The sequence below is a fragment of the Gracilinanus agilis genome, chromosome 1, assembly GCF_016433145.1.
Source record: "Gracilinanus agilis isolate LMUSP501 chromosome 1, AgileGrace, whole genome shotgun sequence".
NCBI lineage: Eukaryota > Metazoa > Chordata > Mammalia > Didelphimorphia > Didelphidae > Gracilinanus > Gracilinanus agilis.
In genome coordinates, this window is record NC_058130.1 from 437484312 (window position 1) to 437507899 (window position 23588).

Below are 23588 nucleotides of genomic sequence, written 5' to 3' on the forward strand. Positions count from 1 at the left end.
TCATGACTCCACCTGCATAATCTATATCAAATTGCTTGCATCGACAAGGATTGGGGTGGCATTGGAGGAAGATAATATAGAATATAAAAAGTTTTTAAAGTTTGAAATTCATGTTTACATGTAACAGAAAAATAAAATGAAAATTAATTAAAAAATGATTTAGAACACCTTTTATATGATTAATAATAACTTTATTGCATTCCTCTGAAAACTTCCTTTTCCTATTGTTTGATTATTTATCAAATGGGGAATGGTTATTCTTATAATTTGATTCTATATCCTATATATATGAGAAATGAGACCTTTATTAGAGTAGTTTGCTGCAAAGACATCCCCCCATTTCTTGCTTTTCTTCCAATTTTACCTACATTGGTTTTGTTTGCGCCAAAACTTTTAAGGTTTATGTAATAAAAATTATCCATTTTACCTCTTATGAACTTTTCTGTCTCTTGTTTGATCATGAGCTCTTCTCCTACCCGTAGATCTTCTAGGTAATTTTCTCATCATACTCGCCTAATTTGCTTATACCTTTTATATCTAATCCATTTAACTGTTTTGATTTTACCTTGGTATGTGCTGTAAAAAGTTGGTCTATGCTCAGTTTTCACCAGATGACTTGTCAATTTTCCAAGCAGTTTTTTGACAAATGTGAGTTCTTGTCTCAGTAGTTGAGATCTTTGGATTCATCAAACTCTAGGTTACTATGTTCATTTGTTTCTGTATATTGTTGACTTCATCTGTTACTTTGGTTAATGACTATTTCTCATCCTATACTAAATTACTTTGATGATTATAGCTTTGTAGTATTTAGGAATTTGCATTTTTGTAAATATTAATTCATTTAATTTACATTGTCAATTTCATTGGCATATAGTTGGACAAAATAGTTCCTAATCAATGTTTTAATTTCATTTCATTGTGAATTTATCAATTTCTTTTTTGATATAGATTAATTGCACAATAGTTTTTTTAATTTATTTTCCCCAAGGAAACCAATTGCTAGTATTAATTATTAGTTCATTTTTTCTTTTTTGTTTTCAATTTTATTAATCTTTCCTTTTATTTTCTGGGATTCTTATGTTGTTGTTTAATTGGGGAGGAGTTAATTTGTTGTTTTCCTAGTTTTATTTTAGTTGCTTTCACAACTTATTGATATGTTCTTTCATGCTTTTATTGATGCAATTATTTAACAATAGAAATTTTCCCCATTAGTACTTCTTTGGTTGTACCCACAAGTTTTGCCGTGTTGTTTCCTTGTTGTCATTATTTATATATGAAATCATTGATTTTTTAAAATGTGTTCTTAGTTTAGCATAGAGTCATTTATTCTGGTCAGAAAAAAAGATAATTTAATATGTTTTCATTTGTTTCTGTAGTTTTTATGTATGCAGACTTCTCTATGTTCCTAATCTGTTCTGGACTCTCCCAGTATATTTTCAATAAGAAAAAGTAATAACACATGCTAATTTCTCTTTCTGAAAGAATTACTAGACTAGTAGATCAGGGAAATCTCATGTGTATTGTAAAGCATTTCAATTAGACATTTAAAAGAATTTCTGATGATATCTTTATGGGAAAGATTGAAATATGGAAAGGAAGATAGTACAGTTAAGTGGATATAGAACTAGTTGGCTAACAAGATAGACTGTTGATTAGTGTAACAATATCAACTTTTAGGAATATATACAGTGTATTATTGCATGATTCTGTACTTGGTCCTGTCCTAGTCAGCATTTTCATCAATAACTTGGACAAAGGTTGGCATGCCTATTAAATTTACAGATAAGACAAAGCCAAGAACAAAAGCTAATACATTAGATTGCTAAAGTAAAATGCAGGGTGATCTCAGTAGATTGGAAAGGTTAATTGTAGGTAAGAAGACTATATTAATTAAGGATAAATGTCTATTTCTTTCTGCATTTGTATTTTTAAAAAAGCCAGTTGGATAACTACAGAATGGGAAACTAATAACTAGAAAATAAATGTGAAAAGGAGCCAGAATTTATAGCTTATTATAAATTCCATAATATTAATAATAGCTAACATTTATATTTTTTAAGGTTTGCATAACATTACACATATATTATCTCATTTGATGTGGCAGCCAATAAAAGAATCGTGAACTTATTTCCATTATTCAGTGGATTCATTACCTTATCAATATGAATACTTTTTTCAACAGTTATAATCCAACCCATCTACACTTTTTCATGCTGTTCAATTCTTTTTTATATCAATCCATTAGACTTTACTAGAGGATTTGCCCTATGAAATGGAGATTTTCCTTTAGGTTTTTCACAAAACATCTTCTGGATACCTATGTTCTGATATGGCTATTCATCTCCAATCCCTTGGCATTAGTATGTAATCAGTAGTCTTCCTTTTATTAGACACAGATTTCCTAATTATTGTCTTATAATTCTTTATTATGATCCTGTAACCTTTTATAGTCAAAATCATTCAGTGGCTACAGATTGACTACCAAATAATATTTAAACACTGGATCTTAGCATTTGAGTTCTTCCCCAATTTAACTGCAGCCTTTATTATCTCAGAATATTCCCCTTTACAACTTCTATCTTCCAACTCATCCAATATCAGTTACTTTCAGTATCCTATTCTTTTCTTGCCTTTTTTCCCCCCATTGTTTGCCTTTGATAACATTGTTCTTATAAAAGGAATAGTGTCCCTCACCCATCTCTGGCTGTTGAAATCCTTTATTTTCCTCTAGGATAATTCAACTCAGATACTATCTCTTCTCATAGAAGAATGCTTCAGTGCTTTCTTTCATCCCTTTACCCCACCAACTTTGGTCCCAAGTAAAAGGGGTTTTTCCCTTCTCAAATTTAGAAACATTTTACCTGGCTTTCCTTTCCCCCATTAAAACCTATCATGTATCAATAACTTTGTGTGTCTATCTCTTTCTTCTCTACATTTTAAACCATAAGGTTTTTGTGGGCAAGGACAAAGACTGTATAATATTTCATTGATTTATCTATAGCATTTATTACAGTATACTCTTGTGTTGACTTAATGATTTAATTAAATTGCTAAGTAGCTTTTACCTAAACATTTCAAAATTCCATTTTAGAAAAGGCAGCATGACATATTGTGAAATAGAGTGTACATAGCCTCTGACAAATGCTTGCTATGTGAGTAATGTCTGATTTTCATTGACGTGGGGAGTTTCAACCTTGGGAACATCTTTTGTCTTGTATTTAAATGGTAGAGGGAGGTAAAGATATATGAGGAAGACCTGACATTTGGTTTTGTTGTGTAGAATTAGAGACGATATTTATTTTTAAAGCTGCTTATGTCATGTAGGTGTTTATTCTGTGCTACATGGCATACACCTCCTCATTTTTTTTTGTTTTTTTTTTTAAGCAACTCAGTTTAGGTTTGCAAATGTAATTTAGATGAAGTTGTTGACTTTCTGTTTGAAATGACTCCACTATCTCTGTTTTGCAGAAGTGTAATTTATCTAAGTGCTGACTGGTATAGAATTGGCCACAATTATGCCACTAAAATCAGACTGTGCTAAAATCAGTACATTATAGTCGATTTAAACTGCCTTCTCAAGCAAATCATGGACTAGCATGTTTAATGAAAATAATCTTTGAAGCAATATACATATGTAACCTGATAGGTGGTTATTATGATTAATTCAGTTTCTCAATATTTCCAAAATGTTTTCTACATATAAAAAAACTAACATAATAAAGTGATTTATGATGATATAAATTCAGTAAAGTCTGTATTCGTAATAAGGAATGCTTATAGATTGTACTTGTTTGCAGATAGAACTGTTTAAATGGTGATAAAAAGCTCTTTACTGATATATCACTTTTTCAAGCGGTTAGTATAAGAAAAAAATGAAAAATGGAGTTTGTATTGCTCTAAATATAGATATTCATTTTGGGCTGGTCTGAACAAAAGTTCTGTTCTTTTTGTGAGAGACATGGGAAATCTTTTAATGAACCCTTGGACCCTCCATTTTTGTTGTTGGAGGACATCACTCTACTCTAAATTGCTCATTTACATGAGACTGACTACTCCTTTGTAAAACAAATTTTTTGATATATATATTTTCACTAACAAGTTTTTCCCCAGAATGCCTTCTTTTTCTCTCCTCCCAGAGAGCTGTCTTATGTACTATATATTATTTTAAAAAAGAAAAATTATTAGCAAAACTCATCAAATATGCAAAAATCTGAATAAATGTGCAATGTATTATACCAGTGGACATCCCACCTCCGCAAAGTTGTAGGATGGGGGTATCTCCTCATATCTCTTCTTTGGAGCCATGCTTATTCTTTGCAATTTTACATTATTCAATATTAATTGTTTTGTTGTTGGTCTTTCTGTTTACATTGTGATTGTCATTGTGCATATTATTTTCCTGGCTCTGCTTATATCACTCTACATCACTTCATGAAAGTCTTTCTGGATTCTTCATATTTGTCCTTTCTTATAGCATTGTAATATTCTAATACATTCACATGCCACATTTTATTTAGTCATTCCCCAATCAAAGGAAATCAACTTTTTTCCAGTACTTCATTATCATGAAAAAAATATTGCTATAAATACTTTAGTCTAAATGGGAATTATTTCTTATCAATGACCAATGGTGTAAGCCTACTGGTGGAATCTTTGGATCATAGCATATGGACATTTTGTTACTTTGTTGCTATAATTTCTATTTGCTTTCTACAGTTGTAATGATTCACAATACTACCAACAATGTTTTATCTTTCTATAACCCTTCTAATTTTGACTATTCCCATCTTTTTAATTTTTTCCCAATGTTCAGGTTGTGATTCACAGTATGGTTGTATTGATTTCCATCTCATTATTAGTGATTTGAAGCATTCTTTCATATGTTTAATTTTGCCATTTTTCTTTTTTAGAACTATTTGTTTATATCCTTTGACTACTTAGCTGTTGGGGAAGTCAGTAATTGTTCTTGTTCAAAAATTACAGCCAACCAAATATATGCTTTATTTTCCCCCCTTTCATATCTGATGTTCAAATTCTGAGTAAATACTAGAAGAGGCCTCCACTTGACTTTTGACTGTTCTGCCTCTAGTCTCCCTATATTTGATAGGGCAATTGGTCCCGTTGTTCTTTGTCTCCTTTCATTTCCTTCACCCTTGTCTGAGGGAATTCTGAGTTAAGTTGACAAGCATCTTCAGGCATATAATTATTGAACTCTGACATTTTGTAATTTGGTATAATAATTTTTATCGGACAAGTATTTGTATCTATAGTATATAACTTTATGCCTAGTCTCCCAGCTATGTAAAATCATCTCTATGTGAATTAAGGAAATTATTAACATTATTATAAAATGGGAGAAAATCATATTTTCATAAGTGATATTCAACAATAGACCACATATAAATGATTTCACAAATGAATGATGTAGCTCATTTAGATTCCTACATTAATTATTTTTATTGGTTATAAAAATATCAGCTTATTTGGTAAAGCAAAATGCTGCCCTTTCTTTCTTATAAATGTGTCCTTTATTTCTGGATCAATATCATTTAAGATTCCTTGAAAAATATAATAAATAAATCTGTTCAATGGCACTCTGACCATATACATTATGTAAAGGCATAAAATAAAGAGCTGTATACTCATCAAATTATTTGTTATTATACTGTGGAGTAGTGAAGAGTACAAGTTAAAGAATAATTCCCTGAGGATGGAGGGTTTCTCTGAATGCTCAATTTGTGCCTGACATAGTGCTAATTGTTTCAAACTCCAATACACAATGAAGGGATCTGTCTTCACTCAAAGGAGATTAGTTTTACCATTCACACAGGGAAATCAAAATGGATGATCAATGTCTATTACCAAAACTTGCAATACACATTTTGATAAATAACCTAGAAAGCTTGTTTATAAGTTTTTATATCTGAGACAGTTTTGATGGATGGTGATTCAGGTATAATAAGATCTGAATTCAAGTCGAATAAAGAGAGTGATCTGAGTTGATTTAAAGATATTGCAAAGCTCCTTCAATAATACCAAGCTTTCCAGAAATGGAAAAGTGCATATTTTTTGTTTTGTCTTTATTTTTTCAAACTATATGTAAATACAATTTTCTTTGAAATGGGATTCACTTTTATTTGACAAGCAAAAATTAAGCACCTTACTTCAATACAATTTTAATCATTTTTTGACATTTTGCAATCCATGTTCTCTCCCTCCCTTCTAGACCCACCCCTTCCCAAGAAGTTAAGTAATGTTATACAGTTTGCACATATATTATCATACAACTAATATTTCTATGTTCATCATATTGTGAAACAAGGCAAGTATTGTTTATATTAAAAGTCATTGAGGAAATAAAGTGGAGTGGTACACTTATTCATCCATACTCCATCAGTTCCCATGGATAATCTTTTATGTTGTGAGTTCCTTAGAGTTGTAGTTTAGTCATTTTACATAATTTTTGTCACCATGTACAATGGTCTTCTGGTCCTGCTAACTTCATTTTGCATAATTTTATATAAAAACTTCCAGGGTTTTTGTAATCATTTTGTTTGACATTTTCTTTTTCTTTTTGAGGTTTTATTTTTTCAGTTACATGTAGCTATAATCTTCAATATACATTTTCCAAAATAATAAGATTCAAATTCTCTTCCTCTCTCTCTTCCCTCTCTAATCCCAGAGATAGTAAGCAATATGATCTGGGATATATGTGAATTATCATGCAAATCTTACTTCTATTTTAGTATTTGTTATGAGAGAATATTCATATAAAACCAAAACCTCCAAATAAAAACATAAAGTGAAAAATAGTACGCTTTGATCTGAATTCTGACTCCAACAGTTTTTTTTTCCTCCGGAGGTGGATAGCATTTTTTATCATAAGTCCCTTTAGAATTGTCTTGTATTATTGTATGACAAAGAGTAGTTATGTCCTTTAGAGTTGATCATCCTACAAAATTGTTGTTATTGTGTACAATGTTCTTCTGATTCTGCTTATTTCACTTTCACTCAATTCATGTAGGTGTTTCCAACTTTGTCTAAAATTCATCCCACTCATCCATTCTTAAAGCATGATAGCATTCCATTACTGTGATACAGATACACCAAGGACATTTCCCAATTTATGGATATTGTCTAAATTTTCAATTCTTTGTAACCACACAAAGAGGTGCTATAAATATTTTTGTACAAGCAGGTACCTCCCCCATTATAACTATATGAAAATAACTCTAAATCAATATTGGTTAGAGAAATACAAATCAAGTCAGCTCTGAGATATCATCTCACACCTATCAGTTGGCTAAAATGATTAAAGAGAGAAAAGGCAAATGTTGGAGGAGATGTGGAAAAATAGAAACATTAATACATTGTGAGTTGAACTGTGAATTGATGCCGTCATTTTGGAGAGCAATATGTGATTATAATTGAAGAGTTATAAAAATTTGCATACCTTTTGACTCAGTAATACCACTGTTAGGTTTATTATCTAAAGCAATCAATGAAAAAGGAAAAAGAAATTATATGTTCTAAAATATTTATAGCAACTTTTTTGAGGTGGAAAAGAACTTGAAATTGAAGGGATGTCCATCAGTTGGGAATGGTTGAACAAGTCATGGTATATATTTGTCATAGAATACTATTGTGCCATAAGAAATGACAAACAAGATGATCACACACACCAAAAAAAGCAAAACAAAAAAAAATAGAAAAATCAATATCAAGTGACACAAAGTGAACTGAGCAGAACCAAGAGAATGTTGAACACAGTGACAACAAAACTGTATGATGATCAATTTTGAATGACTTATCTATTATCCACAAAGCAAAGATACATAATACTTCAAGGGGAAAAAAAGGATACTCACTGTCATAAAAGGAGTCCAGGGAATCTGATAGCAGTTTGAATCATGCCATTCTTCACTTCATTTACTGCATAAATTTTCCTTAGTGTAAGTAATTTGTGTCTTGTTTCACAACATGATGAATAGGTAAATATGTATTTATGTTAATATATGTACAACCTATATCATATTACCTGCCTTCTTGGGGGAGGTTGTTGTGATGGGAGGGAAAGGTTGAGATATAGATTACTGGACGTAGCCAATGTGAGAATATGTTTCTCTTAGAAAAGCATATTTATTATACTTTATTACAATTTATAACAACATTATATTATTATGTTAAATAGCATATTATATTATTTATAAAAATAAATGGTAACTAAAAAAAGAAAGAGGATTGAGGTAGAGAGACTAATTAGATAGTTTAGTTGAGGAATGATACCTAAATTAGTTTGGTAGATGTATAAACAAAAAGACAGGGTCATATATAAGAAACATAATGAAGGTATAAATGAAAGGGTGGAGAGTGAAAATGCAGAGTAGATGATGACATGCATATCCAGGTGATTAAGACAATTTTGATGCCCTTAAAAGTAATAGGTAAATTCAAAAATATGGAGAGTTTAAATGGAAAGCTAATGAAATCAGTTTGGTGGCAGATCCTTGGTGAAGTGGATAGAGCACTAGACCTAAAGTCAAGAAGTCCTAGATTCAAGTCCAGCTTCAGACACATATTAAGTGTATGATCCTGGGCAAGTCAACACTTCTAATTGTCTCAATTTCCTTGCCTGTTAGATAGGTATAATAATAGTTCCTACTTCTTAGAGTAGTTGTGAGGGTCAAGTGAGATAATAAATATAAAATACTATAGCATCTGGTATATAATAAGTCCTTCATAAATTTAATCATTACTATCATATTAATTGAGATGATTATGAGATATCCAGCTGGCAATATTCAATAGGTAGTGGTGGAACCAAATTTCTTAAGAGAAAATAGTACATGCATATAATATATACATATTATATACACAGGTGTATCTGCAAATCATTAGTATATGGATGACATTTAACCACAAAGAAGCTGATATGTACTTCCTTGCTCTTTTAGGAGGTAGGAAGAAGTTCTTCCATCAACTTGATAGAAGTACCAGTTGCATCTCTGATCGCATTTTACAAACTAGCAAACTCTGTCAACAGGGTACCTACCATCTAAAGGCTTAGTCAGGATAGGAGGATCTGTGATTCAAGTCAGCCAGCTCTTTGGGACTCTCTGAACAGTAGTTGACAGAGAAAGAAAAGGCATTTTTTCATCAATTCTCCAGTGGAGCAGAGTGAACCCAGGAGTCCAATGAGCTCATGAAAGAAGTTAAAAGTTATGCCTGAAATGTGCATCAGTCATGGGTGGGAGGAGTGTGGGGGGTGAAGGGGAAAGTAGGAGCATGAATCATGTAACCATGTTAAAAAATGAATATTAATAAATGTTTAAAAAAAAGTTATGCCTGAAAGTTGGTAGTTCAAGTGGAGAAACTAGCTCAAGACACTCAATTGACAGAGTGAGGACACAATGAAAAAATGAGAGGACATTGGGATCCTTAAGCACTGGAAATAGAAATGTTTTGGTCTCATGAATTCCTTAATGGTGTGCCTCTCTTGCATTATCCCCAGCAGTGATCACCCTTCTTCCTATTATTTTGTGTATTTGTGGGAGAGTGAATCTCAAGTTTATACTTAAGAATAATATTCTGTTCCTACTGTGTTGTTGCTAGTTTGTTCTTCAATAGATTTTCAGCTGTGTCCCACTCTTTATGCTTCCATTTGAGGTTTTGTTGGTAAAAATACTGGAGTGGTTTACTATTTTGCTCATTTTACAGATGAAGAAATTAAGGCAAACAGGGTTAAATTACTTGCTCAGTGGCCCACAGGAAGTTTCTGAGGCAAGAATTGAACTCAGGAATATGAGTGTTCCTGAATCCAAGCCTGATACTCTACTCACTGAATGACTTAGCTGCTATCCTTAACTAATCTTGTCACCTGATAGAATAGAGTCATACACCTTAAAATTAGGTAAAGAGGTTCATAAAAACACTTTGAACCTAATGGAATCATTCTTATAAGAACGCAGCTTGTAAGTTCCTGGTTCAATGACAGAGAGGAAGCATACATACATGTATTCTTCCTCCCTTGGTGGAATATAAGCCTGTTGCAGGAGGGGAGAGTTTTCTTTCCTTTTGTCATCTGTAGTCATAGTACTTTGCACTATGTAAGCATTTAACAAGTTTCTTAGATTCAAGTGTTTGAGATATATTTTTGTAACCCCTCAATTTAGACAGAAGACACAAGGTAAAGAAATGGCATATATTATGTATTCAAATTAGTTATGAAATATCTCTTTTTAATAAGTTTCAAAATAAGTTAAAAGCATCTATATAATAGTTCATTAGTGTTAGCCCCAGTTGTTCATAAAATATGGTCCAAAGGATTATTCAACAGTATTTTTGCTTTCAATTGTGTTGGAATGACTTGAAGCCTTCTAAAATATGTTGTCGGTATTGGCTTTCTAGATAGGAGATGAATGTGCTGTTGAGTTATTGCAATGCTCAAAACTGTTCTCCTTTTAACAAGGGAGATAAATCTTTGATATTGGGCTAATGAGAATTCATGTTAGCTTTTATCACACATTTCCATAATCTTTGAATTATGATGAGGTTCTCTTGTGCCATTAATTTGATCATTTGTGTTATTAAGTCAAGTAATTGGAAAATAAAAACTCTGAAACTCTAGAAGGTTAGTAGAATTGGCACTAAAAACTGGATAGTTCTGAACTATGTCCAGACAAAATCAAGGCAATGTCATAGAAGGTGTTAGAAGGACAACTTTATGTCCAGCAAAACCTGGCTCAAGTGCTGCTCCTAATATATGAGTCATATGTCCTTTAATTTCTCAGTGCTTTGGGCATTTCTCTAAGACAATAAGTTATAAATGAATTACCAGTTAAGATCACAGTAAGGCATTTATATCTAGGGAATTCCTCAGATAGAGAAAACCAGTGGAATTCCCTGCTCTGGGTGGGGGGAAGCTATATACAACACAAATATATCATGCTGGTGCCTCTTGGAACTTTCTGAGTCATTTATGATTATTTTCCTGCACAGCTTACTGGTGTGACTTTAAAGATATCAACTCCTCAAGAATAGTGATTCTTTTATCTTTTCATTTTTATCACTGCTACTTAGCTCAGTTCTTACCATAGTAGGAGCTTAATCAAAGCTTAGTAAGCATGTAATCAATGCTTGTGATTTGCTGGTTAGTTGATTCATTTCTTGACCACCAATGAACTCATCTTAATCCTATACCTCTCCAACTATATTCAAAGGAAATGGTCAAAATTCCTTCCAGAAATCCCCAAATTAAATTATTAAAAGGTTATATATAAAGGAGTACATGATGAAGGTTGGGCTATTAAAAGATTTATTTGAGCTACCACCATGAAAAATAGGAGACAGCATGAAAGGATGAAGGATTCTACAAAATGGAGGTAGATGCATGTATATACATGTGTTCATATGTATGTACATGCATATATATGTTTATACACATACATGTTTATTGTGATCTTATTAGAAAAGGCAATGCAACTTATACTGAATCATCAAAAACTCAATAGATATCCAGGGAGGTTAACTGGCAGAGTAGTAAAATAATAGAGCTGAAAGGGATTTTATAGATGCAAACAAGGACATGGACTAAAATTCCTACTAGAAATCCTTAAGTTGGGGTAAAGCCTATTAAAAATGCTCAGTGGATTGCCACAGAGGAGGCAGCCAGAGGACAAGAACACAAGAGCAAGAGGCACAGAAGGATGAAGAAGGATTCTGCTAAATGGATGTGGTGGCTCTTTACCACACAGCTTATATGCAAATGTAAATATAAATAAACATATAAATGTACCTGCAAACATATGTATATGTACATATGTGTATGTATCTCCTACTCTGAAATCTTAGCCAGAGAGTGCTGACTGAATATTGTGAGGAAAAGCTCTGTGTCCGGGAGAAAGTGAAATATTTCACTTATTTTTCTTGTTATTTTTCTTATGTTTGGGTTTATGTTTTTTTTTTACAAGGTTGATCATAATGCAAGGGACTTTCAGACATGATTGCCCACCCATATCTTCATACAGGAATACTAATTTCATTCTCCTTTAAGTAAATTGGGTCTTTTTTTTTTCTTTGAAAATTTTAGAGAAGATGGAAGTAAGCACCTGAATGATTCCTCCTCATCTCCGAGGACTTCCCCAGACAGTTTGAACTGCTAACTCCTAGCTCATTGAAGCTCTAAGTGAGCAGAGAAGCCCATATTGGCATTGAGGCAGATTACTGATCCTTTCTAAACAAGGCACAAGGGGCTTCACTTGAACAGCAAATGGAGTGTTAGAATGCTTTTGGGGAAAGAGGAATGCTGTGGATGACTACAAGGGCTTCTCTGATCCTTTCAAGGACTATGTTAGGTTAAATGAGCAGGATGAGGACAGAATTTGTCAGAAGACTGGAGGGATTTTGCTATTAAAATAACAAGTTCAGAAAGGTCCAAGATGAAAAACTTTGAAATGAGGCTATGCAGATTCCAGCAAGACAATGAGCCATGAAACTATCTGGGATTCTCTAGCACAAAGTAAGAGTCATCAGGCTCCCCAAAATGAATGGAAAAGGGATTAGACAAGCCATTTGGAAGTGTAATTCAAGGATGATAGGACAAGCAGTACAGTGATGGTGATAATTAGGTTATGTAAAGCAGACAAATTTTTTTATTTGCATTTTCAAAAAGATGGGATATTTGATAAGGGGTTTATAGATTGGTGACAAGACAGGACTAGACTAACAATCTATGTTGAAGGATTTGAGGAGTGAATTATTAAAGACTATTAAAGAATTCATCTTTCTCATGTCAAGGAACTCTCTCCTATCCTATTTACTCTCTATTTCTATCACAGGCAGAATGGTTACCTATTTGATGGGACTTCAGAGGTATTACAACAGTCATTTCCCCCAAATATTTTGCTTTTCTCCACCTCTTGAAATTTAACACTAAATGAAATTTTATATATACATATCTATGTATATTATTTCACTATTTGATGAAAACATTTGATTTTCTCAAAAATCTATTTATCTACCTGCCTACCTACCTACCTATCAGACTACCTACCTATCAACCTATCTATCTATAAATATTTATTTAGCATCTACTATATCTGAGACAGGGCTGCTAGGTGGCTCAGTGGATAGGGCATCAGGCCTGGAGTCAGGAAAGCTCATCTTATTGTTTTCAAATCTGATTTCAGACATTTACTAGCTTATGACCCTGGGTAAGTCATTTAACCTGATTAACCTCAGTTTCCTCATCTTTAAAATGATCTGGAAACAGAAATGGGGTCATGAAGAACTGGACACAATTGAAAAATGAAAAAAAACAATAGCAACATATTATAGGTACTATCCTAAACCCTAAAGATATAAATAAAATGAATGCAATTATCTTTTTTGTGAAGAGCTTATATTCCAATAGGGCTGATCATATATACATATATGTATATTATAGTTATACAGTATAAATATGAATATCTACATAGCATAAATGTGACCTTCAAAGTGCATACACATAGACAAAGTAATTAAATATATGTTTGTTTGGGAGGAATGGTTGGATTGTGATTTCATTGCTATAGTTTCATTGGTGGCTATATTAGTAAAAGCCCAAGTTCAGTTCTTATCATCTCCAAAAAAATTCCAAATGATCATTGTTGTTTTTTAAATGTTCAGATAGGAAATTGATTTCTAATGGCTTTGATACAGAGAATTCCCAGGGAGGAAATTCCTTCTATTATGAAGGCTGGAGCTTTCTCTACAAATTGTAATCAGAGAGTTGCCTCTAAGGTTTCTAGGCAACTAGAACACAGGGAGGATAAATGACTTTCCCAGAGTAATATGGCAGTATATGTAAGAGGTGTGACAAGTCCAATTCTTCCTGACTCCCCAGTCTGGAGAAGAAAATGGCAAACCAATCCAAAATCACAGGATTGTGATTTTGCTCAGGAGATAAGTAGGAAAGCTAGTTGTGATAGAGTCATTAAGTGATTAAACTAAAAGGGATTGTGTAGATAATTTTATTCCATTCTCTAATTTAACAAATGGAGAAATAGAGTCCCAGAGAGGTTGAATGATTTGTGGTTCTCTGAATCCTCAAGAAGCACCTGGGGAGACAGGGCACACCAAATGGCCAGAATGTTAGACTTGGAATAAGGAAACCTGAGTTTGATTCTTGCCTCAAACACACAAACAGTGGGAATCTAGGTAAGGAACTTTATATCTCTGAGTCCTGTTTTATTCATTTTTGAGCAGAGAAAATCAGACATGTACTACTGCCCAGAAGGTTGTGATCAAAGGATTTTTAGACCTTAAAGTACCATGTAATGTAAACTCTTTCTGTTCCTTAGTCACAGTCATGCAACAAGGAAATGGAAAGGTATAATTATAGTTCTAAACCTAGGAATTCAAAAGATCTCAATGAACTATTCTATAAAATCCCTTCCTAAAATAATCCCTGACTAAATTATAATGGGTTTGCCCATTTGTAGATGTCTTGATTTTAACATGCTTAATGGTATAGAACTCTGTATTATGTTCCAAACTTAGTTGTGAGTAGGAGTGAAGAATGATATTGCTAACATATTACCATACTATATATACAGAAAAAGAAAATTATATCACTTCAATGAGTATTCGTAATGTTTTTGCTCAAAATTCACATTTCATAAAATTAAATTTTATTGTTTTTAATTTGCTTACTTCTGTAAGGAACAAAAATATATTTATAGAAGCTTAAATTTTCTTTTTTCCAAATTATATTTTTCCAAAAATTTAGAAAATACTTTAAAGGTTTGCTACATAGTTTTGAGGGAAAGAGGAAAAGCAACCAGATGGACTTTATGATTATTTTCATATGTAATAAATAAAGCTATTAATAACAAGTTTTGCATATGTGACTGCATTCAAGGTACTTAATCTATGCCTTAGTGAACAAAAGTAATCATTATTAAGTAGCTATTTCAGAAACTGGGTGTAGTAATGGACCTCTGTTTGAAGTGCTGTCTAAAAATTGCCCTTATGTTAAGGGCAACATTTCTTTCATATAGAGTGTGTTAATCTTTTGTTAAAGTGGCCGGGAAATCATCCTTGAGTCTTACCTGGTTGAATCAGAGGACCTTCATTATTTGATGGTGGTTTCCTGGTTATCTGGAGCATTAAAGACTCTAACCATGAAGAATTAGACTTCTTCAGGCTTGATGGAATCCCTACTACTTTGTGACTCAACATACCTTTCTAACATGGCTTTGCTGGTGGTGGTGGAGCAAAAGTGGCCACTTAAATTAGTACATGTTCCAAGTTTAAAATTTATTTTATTGTTAAGTGACCTTTGTATTCATTATTAAATGGTCTACTGAATGTTTTATTGTGTGTCAATTCCATGCCTGAATTATTGAAATATCTTGAGTTAGATTTTGTCATGGACAGTCATAAATACAAATTTCTTAATACAAAGTTCACTGAGTCTTCAGCTGAATACTTGAGAGAGATAATTTAATTTAACATAACTAACTAGGCATTTATGTCTGATATATGAAAAACATTGTACTACATGCTGGTTATATAAAGGCAAAAATTAAATAGTGGGCATTCAAGTACTTGCAGTCTACTAGAGACATAGAATATGCAAATGTGTAAATATTAAACAAGTAGTGAGAACCCTTAAATGAGGCATCAAGAAAGCATTGCTGAATTGAGTCTTAAATAAAGAGAAGTTTGAGAGGTAGATGGTAAGGGAGTATAATACAGCCATGATGAGTATATTTTGTGAACATATAGAAGCAGAGGATGGAATATTCAGTTTGGTGAACAGCTAGGAATTTGGCTAGAGCAGAGTAATATGAAATGAGATCAGAGAAATAAGTCATTGTTATGAACCTTTAAATCCTGGTAAGAAGTCCATATTCTATCTTAGATGAAATAGAGATTCACAGTGAAGGTTTTGATTAGATTGGTGTTATGGTCAGATCTATGCCTTAGGAAGATTAATTTGTCAGCGATGTGAAGAATGGATTAGAGAAGGGAAATACTGGTAGCAGGAAGAACATGTGGGACACTATTGTAAAAGCCTAATAAAATAAATGATGATGGCCTGCATGAGTGTGAAAGTCTTGTGGGTAGAGATAAAGGTGAGAAATATTATTGATATAGATCAGGAACTGATAACTGATGGGAGAAGAGGAAATGACAGAAAAGCAAACATTTCAGATTACTTCAAATTTTCAGCTCTGCGAATTGGAGGATGATATAAAAAAAGGAGAAAAAGAGTGCTTGGAGGAAGAATGAGTTTTGGAAGAAGATGATGAGGTCTATTTTGGATATATTTGAATTAAGATAATGATTAAGATGATGACAATTATAATTATAAAAATAAATACTATTTTATGCACCTATGTAATAGCCTATACTATATTAAGCGTGAAAAAATAAGAGTAAAATAGTGACATCCCAGGAGTATTTCTACCTCAACTTCATTAAAAAAAAGATAAGAAGACTATCTAAGACAAAGGAGTGGAATTCACAGACTCTACCTGGATAACAATATCTGCATAAACTCAGGAAATGGTATGTTGACAGAAAACTGTAAAAAATATAATATCGTGTGGATTATTTTTTACAAAAATCATATAGTTTGTTATGAGCACTAGAAATTATAGAAACATTATTTTTAAGAGTCCTGGACTTGCTTATTAATCAATGTGAATTATTCAAGGAAGTTGTAAAAACTGTGCAACACATCACTAAGCATCATAGCAATTTGGTACCTACTAGATACTTTAACAATCACTATCTGGTGGTAAGAATATTATACCAGAAGCTTGCTATCTTTAACAAACTAAAAAATGACAAATAGACTCAAATATCCATGAGACTTAATTAAATATACTATCCTATGCTATACTGTGTTATAGCCTATAATTATTGTGATATAACTTGGATCCACACAAATTTAAAATCAATGAATCAATCCATAAATAATATATGAAATCCTTATTCTGTGCTAAATGCTATAGATACAAAGAAATGGCAAAGAAGACACAAGTGCCTGCCTTCAAGAAACTAAGATTTTATAAGAAGAGCAAAAAGTGAAGCAAAAGGCACATAAAGAAGAACATACCAGAGGCAAACAGAATAGATGGAGGATATCCTTAGAGGAAAAGGCACTAGCAACTGGAAAAGCTCCAAAAAGTCCGCTGAAGGAGGAAGCACTTGAAGTGGCTATTGAAGGATGTCAAGGATTCAAAAAAGGGAGTTAAGGATACAAAGTCTTCCAGACATGGGGAACAAAGAGAGCAAAATCAGGAAGATGGAATATTGCATGTGAGGTGTTGCAAGTTGAGACTATATAGAGGAGAGACTATGGAGCTTAGTTATCCTAGAAAGAAAGGAAAGACATCAACTGTGAAGAGCTTTAAATGACAAGAAGACATAATTGACTCTAGAAGTAATTGGAGTTACTCATGTGGTCAAACTTGGGCTTTATTAAACAATAAATATCTGTTAAAATATTTTTGAAGGTAATTTTGAAGGTATGTCATGCCTCATATGTAAATTAGAGGGTAAGCACCCTAAGAAAATCCCTTTAGTCTGCTTCCACTATTGGGGATGGGGTGAGTAAAAGGAAGGATTTTAAAAACATAAAAATGGGAGTATTTGTGAAATAGTATCTCCTCTTACCTTTTTCCTTTAGCACAAAATAATGAAAAAGGCTGCCTTTGGTTTTAGCAGTCAGTTAAAAGCAGGGTGTAAGAATGATCACAGCATATTGCCAAGCACTTGGGCTAAGCATATTTATAGATGATTATCGTGGATCCAAAGCAGGAAATTCTCTGGGCAGTCCTTTCTAAATCAAAGGCATCAAACGGTTTGTGATTTCAATGGTGTGAATACTTGGCAGACAAGAGCAGTGGACTTCATCTAATAAAAGGAAATTCACAAGTTCATAGATTTAGAATTGAAAAGGACTTTTTGAGGTCATAAGGTCCAAATTTCTCATTTACAGATGAGTAAACTGAGTTCCAGAGAGATTAAGAGACTTGCCCAGCTTCACACAGCTAGTAATCAGCCTAGACTACAACCTCTCCCTTCCTTTGCAGATGGTTTATAGGATTGCATTGTTGGGGTTTGGGGGAGAGATCATCATTTGGTTGCTAGCCTTCTGATGATGAACAATTTTTTTTAACTAAGCCAGACTGGTCCTAGACTGAAGGTTAATTGTTCAGTTCTTTTCAATGCTTTTCCGGTTTGGTGGAAACTGCTAGAACTTTTAATCTGTTGATATGGCCTCCAGAAATTTAGAACTTTTGCCATAGCATAATGTTCCATCCCAATGGGAATTTCATGGAAGTTTCTGAGCTCTATTTTATCACATAGAGAAGATACTTTCTCACTGGGTGAAATTGTGAAAAGGAAAATTTCACTTCTTCATGAGAAACAAAGGTTTCTAATAATAACAGTTCTCCAAAGGCAGAATAAGGGCATTAGTGAAAGCGGGTTCATCCATAACAGAAGCCATCAACTGGTAGCTGCATTACCACATTTTGTTCTTGCTATTCAGCCGTGCAGCCTCCAGTGCTGTCCATGAGGTTTTCTTGGCAAAGATGCTGGAATGGTTTGCCATTTCCTTCTCTAGTGAATTATAGCAAACATATTTCAAGTGGCTTGCCCAAGGTCACAGGGCTAATAAGTGTCTGAGACTTGATTTGAACTCAAGTCTTCCTGACTCCAGGCACAATGCTTTCTACTACTGAAGCATCTATCTGTGTCTAAAATGTAGGAGATTCTTTAGGTATGAGTTTGATTAGATGACATCTGAGTTCCTTCCTACTCTGAGATTCTGTGAATCTATTTCCAAATGGGACCTGAGCAGGGAAATTTTCTAAAACATGTCCTAAATCCACCATAGTACAAGAGTCATTCTCCTTTTAACTACCTCTTTCACTTGGTGAAATTGAATCAGGGTTAGTTTTTGTCTACATATCCTGGGTTTCTGATTTAAGTTGTGAATGGCTTCTTCTAATTAAAGCAAATGTGATAGGTTTGGATGCATGGAGAGCAGTGGCCAACTGAAGTCAATCAAATTCGTGGATAAGGTCTATCAATTGATCTATTTACTGGAATTGAACAATAATGTTCATTTCACCTGAGTGACATGTGGTGACATTTTCCCACTGCACTGTGACCTTCTAGAGCTGAAAACAGATGGCTGAAAGCAGAAGAAAAGAAACCATATGTTCCAAAATATTTATAGCAACTCTCTTTGTAGTGGCAAAGATTTGGAAACTGAGGAGATGCCCATCATTTGCGGAATGGTTAAAAAATTGTGGAATATAGTTTGTGATGGAATACTACTGCACCATAAGAAATGATGAACAAACTGATATTTAAAAATTGAGGAAAGAACTATATGAGATAATGAATAGTGAAATGAGTAGATCCACAAGAAAATTATACATAGCCACAGAACTAATACTAGAAGAATAACCTGAGAATGTTACTTCCAGAAAGTAAACAGAAAGACAAAATATGAAACACTTAATTTATATGAACACATTGACCTCCATGACAATATCCTAAGAGAAGTAGGGAGGGTAGGGTGATTTTGGGATACTAGTAGACAGGATCTATCATGTATATATGAAGAAAGATAAGTTAAACATATAGGAGAGATATGATTTCATTTGCATAATAGTGTCCTTATATATATGGAAATGTTTGTTTTGTCTGGCTTTCTAAACATTTGAAATAATAAAAAAGGATAACAAGTGGTGAGGAACTCCCCCTCTCCCAATAAATTTAGTTTAAGCCAATTAAAAATGAATGGAATGATTTTGTGTCTGGCATAACCAGCTAGTCTGGGGATACCAAATGCTAGTCATATTTAGTCCAAAATAAGGAACTGAAGTTTTTAGGACTTCTGTAGCTGTCCTATTAATCCTATAGATCCAAACTCTAAATCCCATAGGAGATTTTAATGGGCTGATCGTGGATATGATACTTTAATCTTCCTGACATAGACATAAAATTTCTTCCCTTTCCATCATCACTTGGCTCTGTAGGTTAGCCTTTTCCAGTTGAATTTCTTTAAGTTGCATCCAAAAAGCATACATTTGTTTCTGAAAAATGGCAATTTCTACTTATAGATTCATGTTTGGCAGTGCGACTCTCTGTGATTTAATGATCATTGGTGAATAAAACTGTTTTTGGGATGAGTAAGAGGTCTCAGTCTGTGACTTTCACCGGATTAGTTTTGGGATCCTAAAGGGAATAATCCAGAAACATGGTCACGTCAGGGAAAAGTCATTCACAGAGAAGTATCTGATAAATTAACTAAACCATCCAAAGTCCAAGACAGTAAATCTGTGATGAAGCAAAAATGGACTTTCTGAAGGCATAAAGGTATATGCCTGAAGTGGACACTATTTTATCAATTACTCAAAAAATCCATTTTGGAGAAGCAAACAATCTGGAAACCAAAGAGCTTATGTTATATCGATTATTTTTGCTTGTTTGGGAGTTTCAGATTTTACATCAGTTTTTATCTATATTTATCATTTCCTTTTACTCAAGTATTTCTCTGCCTATACCTAAGTATAGTTTGGGCAAGGTAGATCCTTGCCAGTCTTCCCCAAAAAAACAATCCTCAAATCAAATGGCTCCTTGGATCCTGTTCCTCATCTTTGGATGTAGAACATTTAGAATCCAGTTGAGAAGTTAAATGCAATTACTCTAACAGGTTCAAATTTCATATATACATGTAACCATTAAAGCATATATAGACTAATGTCACATTTTGAACAACCTTTCTTCTTTCTCGTTTTCTTTTTTTCTTTGTGGATGGGACTTGGACAAGATGACCTCTAAGGTCCCGTCTAGTTTTATATAGATACTGAGTGTTACTTTGGACATGTTCTTCCAAGGCTGCCAGATTATTGATAGTTTTCAACTCAGGATCACCAATGAAAAATCTGATTTCTGTTTCCTGAGAATATTCACTCTGCCTCAGGCACTCACCTTCCAAAATGTTACAGGAAACTAAATGTCACTCAATCAATAATAGCCACACTACATTACCTGGACAGTTCCTGAATTCCAGTGTGGTTTAAGCATTATCCAAATACATGTAACCTTCAAGAATCAATAGACCAAACACTCCAATGGATGAGCTGAATGTACAGATGAAAATAGGAAAATCAAAGTCAGGACATATTATCCACTGCCTAGACTATCCATTCTTTCCCCTCTGGGAAATGGGAAGCAGTGATTTGCATGAATAAAACACACCCATTAATGAATAAATATTTATTTGGTACTTCTGGTTTCAGCATTGTGCTATGCACCAGAGTGAGAAATATGTTTAAGACACAACTTCTTGCTCTTGGTGAAGGTTTCATACCATTGATTAATGTATGAATTACTAGTTCTCCCCAAACAATCATGATTTCTTAATGTAATAATGTGATATTTCCAGAATATTCTGACTGAGATATTTAAGCTATAAAACTTATGTTCAGCAAGGGTTGGTAGCATATCATGATGCTTTCATTTCACAATATGAAGGGATTATATCAGTAGTCCTTATTATCAAGTAATGATATACAAATTAATTCATGTTGTGATTGCATTTGTCAAAGTTTCATTTTTTTTAGAACTGAGAGTAAAGGTCTACATCCCAAATCATTAATACTAATGCACATCTTATAACTTTGCATGAGTCTCTAGAAGAGGTAGATTGTGGATATTTTATTTTAGGAGATTAAGTATTGTTAGGTCTATTTATGATTTTTTCCAATTTTTTAATATTTTCATTATAATTGGACTTACAAGTCATGGAACAGCTTTGATGAGCAGAGTTATATCCCTAGTCTTCCAAGTCGTGATATTTCTAAACTTAATTAAACATATGAATGAAGCATGATTATTCTTGGTTTCCTATCTTTAAATTCATCTTCGAGAGGATAAGAATACCCGCCACCAAAGCAACAACAATAACAACAAAATCTTGTGTCTGACCCACTCTCTCATCTTACTCCAAATGCACGTTCTTGTATTATTTGAAAAATAATTTTTAAAAATCATTTTGTAATGGAACACAGCATAAGGCTTAGAAAATTCTGCTACTGCTAACTGGTATTAGTTTTAAAAACTATTCCATGTTGCCAATTCACAGATTTTGTTTGCTTTAGGTATATTATGACAAGTAGACAAATTAGTCAATCTTTTGATCATATGTGTACTATATTTAGCATTAACACTTGCCCCACATTTTCCTAGTATAATCATCAGTTGTCTTTTGGGAATATAACAGCTATTCAATGCTTAATCATCTTTTCCCTTCTCGTTTCATGCAAGCAATTGAAGTTATGAGGACTGAAAAAGTTAGCAAAGATGAAAGCCCAACCATTATTAATTTGAACAAATTTAAAAAAAAACACCTAGAGATGCTCTAGAATTCACCAATTTACCTATTTGGTTTTTTTCTTTTTTCTTTTTTTTTTTGCTTAACCAGCTGTCCCACTCTTAATTACTCCCCAGAATTTCTATTGGATAAACAAAGGAATCAGGGAGCATCAGCTTAGGGAAAATAATCTAGTGTCCTCACAGTCAGAGTAATAGTAGTCAAAGACATATCAAAATAGTGGTGGTTAATGGTAGTGATGATAAGAATCTAGCCATTATACAGTGGTTTAAGGTTATCTGTCAATCTTAAGCAAAACATCTTGCTGTCTCATTCGATAGGAGGCTTACCTCAGCTTCAGGAAGAGTTGGGATCAAGTCTTACTTCCAATACAAGCTGGGCTTATTTTCTGTCTCAACAGTTCAGGAAACTTGCTAAAACTACGATTTGGGTAGAAGGTACTGACCTACACTAGTCGAAAGAGTTTCCTTATTAGTAATTTGCTAAACCAATAAAATCCTATGTCTGGTTCAAAAATGGGGAAGGAGAAGAACTGCTAGGTTAAAGTTTATAATAATATACCTTGTTGTGGAATTGTAAAACTTACATAAAGCCTTCCCTTTTACCCCCAGTGACAGGTGAAGTAGATCATTAAGGCATTTCTCTCCTTTTACAAAGGAAGAAACTGAGTCACTTGCTCCAGGTCACACAGTAAGCAGTGGACCAGGACTGAAACCTAGGCTGTTGGATGACAAAGCCAGTCCTCTTCTAATGTAGAATACTCTATATAGCACGAGGTGTTGTGTCTCAAAATCAGCAGAGCTGTGAATGTACTAAATAAAAAGCAAGCTTTTATAAAATTATTCCTAATGAGTTCATAGGCAGCTAGTTATAAAAACAGCATGTTTCAGGATGAAGACTTAGGAAGATGAATGAGAATGTCTTGTTATAACCATGGTTACACTGTCAGACAATCACTCCTCACCCCATCCTCTGTAATTCCAATGTGAAACCCAGTATGGTGTTCTATAGTAAGCACGTCTCAGTTGTTTGTAATTCAGGCTCTGTCACAGCAGGGTTTGGTGACCTTATGTGAGTCACTGCATTTTTCACTTCCTCAATCTGTGACAAGGAGACAATAACAACTTGATAGCAGATGGTGGTTCCCCCTCCCCCTCGTGCCTATACAGACATCAACATC